Below are 6,000 nucleotides of genomic sequence, written 5' to 3'. Positions count from 1 at the left end.
CGCATCGCAAAAAAATGTAGGTGACTTTTATATTGTCTTGCTTCTTACTTTTACATTCTTACTTTTACAAAATGTCCGACAACACTAAACGGCTCATAAAAAGAGTACGGTAGAGTATGTTTTCTTTTAATAAAATTATTCCAGCCAAACTGAACGGCTAAAGTTGAAAGCGCGCCAATTGAGAGTGACGTCATGTGTGAAACGTGTCACTGTAACAAGAAGTCTTATTGTAGATGTGTTCGGAAACAAGAAATTTCCGACTTGTCAAACCGTAATTGCCAAGACTAATAATTATACTGTTCATGTATAGCTCGTGAAATTCTTTTTAACTGTGATTTCGAATTTCAGTTTATAAATAAATAAATAAATAAAAAGAAAAAACACAAACTTTTCGACAGTTCCATTTTCGACTTTTTATCCACATGGGTGTTTTAATTACACTCTCCCCCCCCCCCCCCCCCCCCCCCCCCCCCTTCCACGGGTTATTCGTTTAGAGAGAAGTGATTAAATTTTGAGACGGTCCCTAACTCAAATCTTAATGAAAATGCGAGTGTCCGATGTAAACGTTGATTGTAAAAGGCAGAAAAAATTGTAACATTGAAACACTAGTAGGCTACTGCTAGTCATTAACATAAATGACGTGTTGCGTTCATTGAGTGTGATTCGTGGTTGTGATGTTCAAAATATTTTTGTTCAGTTTATGTGATCATATTCAGGGTTAGCGACATTAATTAGAACGTTACTGACTAGTAAACACATGCTTGCCCAATCGCAAAAATAATAATATTACAAGTTGGAGCTGACCCACTTTTATGACCCAATGACCTACTTAAAGACTGTTGAGTTAAGGTAGTCATGTTTGGTATCAAACCAAAGCTTATGAAGTGTAGGTTTGAACTGACCCATTTTTATGACCTACGTGCTTATTACGTACTTCTTTATTTTTCAGATATGAGGTCTGTGGGGTCAACTTTGGCTAGAATTGGAGACTATTTGGTTCCTGGAGCTGATCCATCTTCAGATGCAGAACCAAAGCCAGCACCTGGCCCTGCCCCTGAACCTAGCCCTGCTGCTCATCCAGCGCCAGCTTCCTCTAGACCTGGATGTGGTGGAAAGGAAACTCTTACGGCAGAAGTGTTGTGGTCCATGAAATGCGTTGAATCACATTATTCTTTTAGTTCATGTGAGGGAATTGCTGCTCTCTTTCAGCAGATGTTTCAAGGGCATCCTGTAGTTGACACGTTCTCCTGTGGTGAAACAAAATGCAGGTATCTCTGCCAATTTGGACTTGCTCCCCACTTCGCTTCTCTTCTAAAGACAGTGAATATGTTTTGCTGTTTGATGAAAGCATGAACAACAAGACTAAAAATAAACAATTAGACATTCATGTAAGACTTTGGCACCATGACCAAGTCCGCACTAGATACCTAACATCACAATTCGTTGGTCATGCTGCTGCAACTGATTTATTGGAACACTTCAATGCATCAACTTCTGAAATGGTTTGTTGCAGATATCTATGGATGGCCCGTCAGTGAATTGGTCTTTTTATGACAAATTGGGGAAAGAAATAAAGAATGAGTATGGTATGGGACTGTTGAATATTGGGAGCTGTGGCCTCCATGTCATTCATGGAGGGTTCCAGACCGGTGCTCGTGAGACTGGTTGGGGTCTTGATGATCTTCTCTCCTGTCCATACAACCTATTTAAAGACACCTCAGCCAGGCGAGATGATTTTACTGATATAACTGGGTGTAAAGAATTTCCATTGAAATTTTGTAAACACAGATGGGTTGAGAATGGTTTTGTGTGCAGCAGAGTTCTTCTACTGTGGCCTCACCTGAAGTTATTTGTTGAGGCATGTGAAAGCAAGAAGAAGCCAAAACCCACCAGCAACTCTTATAAAACTCTGCGTGATGCAATGAAGGATAAGCTGACTGTGGCAAAACTGTCTTTTTTCAGGTCATTAGCCAGTGCAGTTGAGCCATTTTTAGCCTTGTACCAAACGGATAAGCCAATGGGTCCCTTTCTTGTTCATGATATTGAGATACTAGTCCGAAATCTGTTAGAGAGGTGTTAGGTCAGATGCATTACAGAAGGCTTCTACTGCATATGACTTGTTAAAGCCGGATCTTGAAAAGGAAAGGGTAGAAAACAAAAAGATAGAAGTTGGTTTCAAGGCTGAAAGTGAACTGAAGTCCCTCCTGAAAACCAAGGCCATCAGTGAACGCCAGGTGTTTGAGTTCAGAGAAGACTGTAGACAATTTGTGGTGAAATGTGTCAACAAAATCTTTGAAAGGTCTCCTCTAAAGTATGGCTTAGCAGTAAATATGGCTTGTCTGGATCCCAGGTTGGGTGAGTAATCAAGAACACTCAAAGTCAAAATTCAAACGTCTGTTGGAAAACTTGGCGAATCTGAACAGGGTTGATGGTGAAGATGTAGATATGTTGGTTGCAAGTTACAAAGAACTACTGCATGATGTAGCAGGGTGTGAATTAAAGTCTAGATTCAAGGACTTTAAGGTTGAAGATAACAGGGTAGATGTGTTACTCTATGAATGCATGGGTAAGAACAAAAAGTTTGAGAAGTTGTGGAGAGTAGTTCGTAAGTTGTTGCTAGTTTCCCATGTCAGGCATCTGTTGAGAGGGTTTTTTCTCTCAACAGACAGATAGAGAAGGACAACTTGGGTGAAGGCATGCTTGTGGCACTGAGGCAGATTATTGATTATTTTGTACTGGCAGGTGGAATCCTCAAAGTTGAAATCACAAAGGAACTGCTACTCTCGGCCTCCACTGCCCAACATAAATACCATCAATATCTTGAAGAAGAGAAAAGAAAGAAAGGGCAAGAAGCCATCCAAAGAAAACGAAAAATGGTTGAAGATGAAGTGGATAATTTGAAAAAGAGAAAGAAGGTGTCAGAATCTGACATAGAAAATCTGACCACACTGTCAGAAAAATTTGCAGATGAGGCTGAGGCAACAAGTGGAAAAGTAACTAGCCACAGTATTCTTGTGAAATCAAATGCTCTCAGGCACTCTGCCAAGGAAAAAAAAAGGGGAACTCGAGCTTCTAGAAAGAGAAATTGAGGAGAAGGCTAAATCCTTGCCTGCTATGTCCTAAATGGATATTAGCCTAACTGAAGTGAATTGACTAAGGCATGGAAGAGACTAGTGCAAACCCTGACTGTTGAACATTGTGTTAAATTTCACATAAAGTGTAACCTATTGTCTTGTGCTGTTTACGCAAAGTTGTGTGTCGTTGACTCAAAGCACCTGGTAAGTTCTGTGTTACATTAATAAAATTAATATGTTACATGCAAACTAGCTTGTATTTGTGATTTCCTATCTTGTTTAAAGGGACACTAACCCCATGGACAGAACAGCAACCAAACACAATTTCTACACCTCCCAACAGGTATCCCTCTAAACTGATTTTGAGTGGAGGGTCTACTATGAATTCTGTTTGGCTGTGGTTTGGTCATGAAGTTAGTGTCCCTTTAATCTACTTGGCTACACCTTAAAAAATTAAAATATTTGAACAAACAAAAACTTGTGTATGATCAAACTATCAATAAAAGTATGACAAGATGGGGAAGTACGGTGATGGTAATATAGGTGTCTTGCCTAATTTGTTTAAACTTGCTGCCTTTTGAATAAGTCCAGTTTGTTCGAAAATGTTCATTTTGGGGTATTTATCACTTGTCCACAGAAGACCACAGACTGAGAAATATCTGATTTTGCCACGTGTGGTTACCTTAGTTTACCTATGGAAATTCTAGGATGTGGTCCTTAAAAAATGTTTATTTGCGTCAAAAAATAAAAGAACAAGGCAACAACTACTTCACAATTCAGTAGTAACAAAGAGCCTTTGTTGAAAGCGACTGGAGCGTAACACGCCGGAAATAATTTAGTAGCTAATTGGGACCGCTTAAGCACGATAAAAACCAAGGACAGATAAGTATGTTTCTAATAGAGGCTATTCACAAGTTTCATAAAAATGGTATGAAAGCCAAGCTAGTTTAGTATTTTATTTATTACAAACCAACTGCAAACAAGCCGCAACGCAGAAGTAAGCAGATGTGGAGAACTACTACACGCTATTTTTCTACGAATTGAGTAAGCAAGTGATCTACGTCAATCTTAAACTTAAACGACGTCACAATGAGCAATGGGACGTCAGCAACGTCAGTTTAGATTTTGGCGCGAAGCTTGCATTAATTGGCAGGTGTTTAAATTCACAATAATGACTGAATTGTTGATCGAACCAGCAAATATTGAGCTGAGTGAATGGGATTAACTAGACATGACGCTGACATTTTGTACATAGGGTCGTAAAAAAAAAAAGAATAGCAGTTTGACGGCAGGCACTTGCAGCAACATCGTTTTGGCTCCATACACAACAGACCCGAATATAACAGCCTGTCTTATCGCAATTTCAATTCATGGCTATATTTCGTAATGGTACATTTTGAAAATACACTATTTTCTACAAACACGGTTAGATACGTTCATAATCCCTTAAAAGGAAATGATACTATTCGGTCAAATTTTAAGTCATCACACCTTGACATTTTCACATGTTATAAAGATATCCTTATATTACTAGAATGTCAAAACAAATCATAGGTCACTGGACAATTTTTTATCCACTGGCCATAAAGTGAATAGGTGTATGAATCACTATGTTTCCTTTTTCCTGTATGTAGTCGAATTATCCTTTTTTTTTATCCAATAGCCAGGGCTTTTTTTTGGGGGGGGGGGGGGGGGGGGGCAACGGAGTAGTTAATAGTCTAAAACTCCTTTTCGTTAAGTTTCTATAATGCTTTCTGAATGCTCGCTACGGCCCTGATAACCATATTTAATTTTAAACTGTTTCGTAATGCAACAGAGAGAACATTAGTTGTGTTGCTTAAAATTACATCCAGCAGACACACAAGTACATATCTTCATTACTAAAACGGAGTTTTAAATACATTGGAATTAAAGGAAAAAATGACTTTTTAAAACATTTATTGACTATCTACTTTATAATTGTATACAGGATATAAAAGTTATTAGGGCCTACAACTTTATAATTTTTCCACAGATAGTAATGCGGGGTGAGTAAATCAATATGAGATAATAGAAATGTACTGTCACCAATGAAACTGTTTTATAGTTAGAGCTTGAAATACCCCATACAAAAATAAAAATTCATAAAAGTCTATCATAAATCTTTTGAGCATTTTTGTTTTAAAAACAGCTTCATTGGAGTGATCAACTATGTTCTTAAAAACATAAACAGTAAAAATAACATTATTTTCCCAAACAAAAATCCCATTGTAAGTGTGGGTGGGGATGGGATCAGGGTGGATGATGGGGAGGGGTCATTATTCCCACATATCTGTATGTACTGATACTAATAACATACAATAACCTGCCTGTCAAACGTGACGAACTGGTCAAACAAATTACACTAAGATATGTGATATTTTATTAAATACGAAGCCAAAATTACAGTCCTGCGATTGTCGTCTATTTTAGGACTAACATGGAAGTACACCAGTCTCCTAAAATCATAAAGGTTTTGATAACATTTTATCGATAAAATTATATCCGTAAATTCAATGTGTTGAGTGCGTCGTTAAATCAAACATTTCTTTCTTTTTTTCTTATGTGGGATAATCCCGCCGATATTTTGATGAATCTTACACCAGTGGTTACGGTTATCTAAACGTGACAAAATTGTAATGTACGTTTGTACAACTTATTTTCATAAATAAATAAACAAAGAACAACAGCGAAAATCATCCAACAACAACAGAATATATAATTTCAAATAATTACTGTATACAGAGGCGGATCGGGGTGGATTTTGCAATAGTTATAATTTTATTATATATATATTTTTTTTTTTTTACGATCCCCATCCAAACCTCCCCCAAAGTTCCCTTGACATTCCACCTCATGTCACTGCCCCCCCCCCCCCCCCCCCACCATGGATTTCCTGGCGCCGCCA

The sequence above is a fragment of the Gigantopelta aegis genome, chromosome 1 (genome assembly GCF_016097555.1).
Source record: "Gigantopelta aegis isolate Gae_Host chromosome 1, Gae_host_genome, whole genome shotgun sequence".
NCBI lineage: Eukaryota > Metazoa > Mollusca > Gastropoda > Neomphalida > Peltospiridae > Gigantopelta > Gigantopelta aegis.
This window is presented reverse-complemented; position numbering follows the sequence as displayed.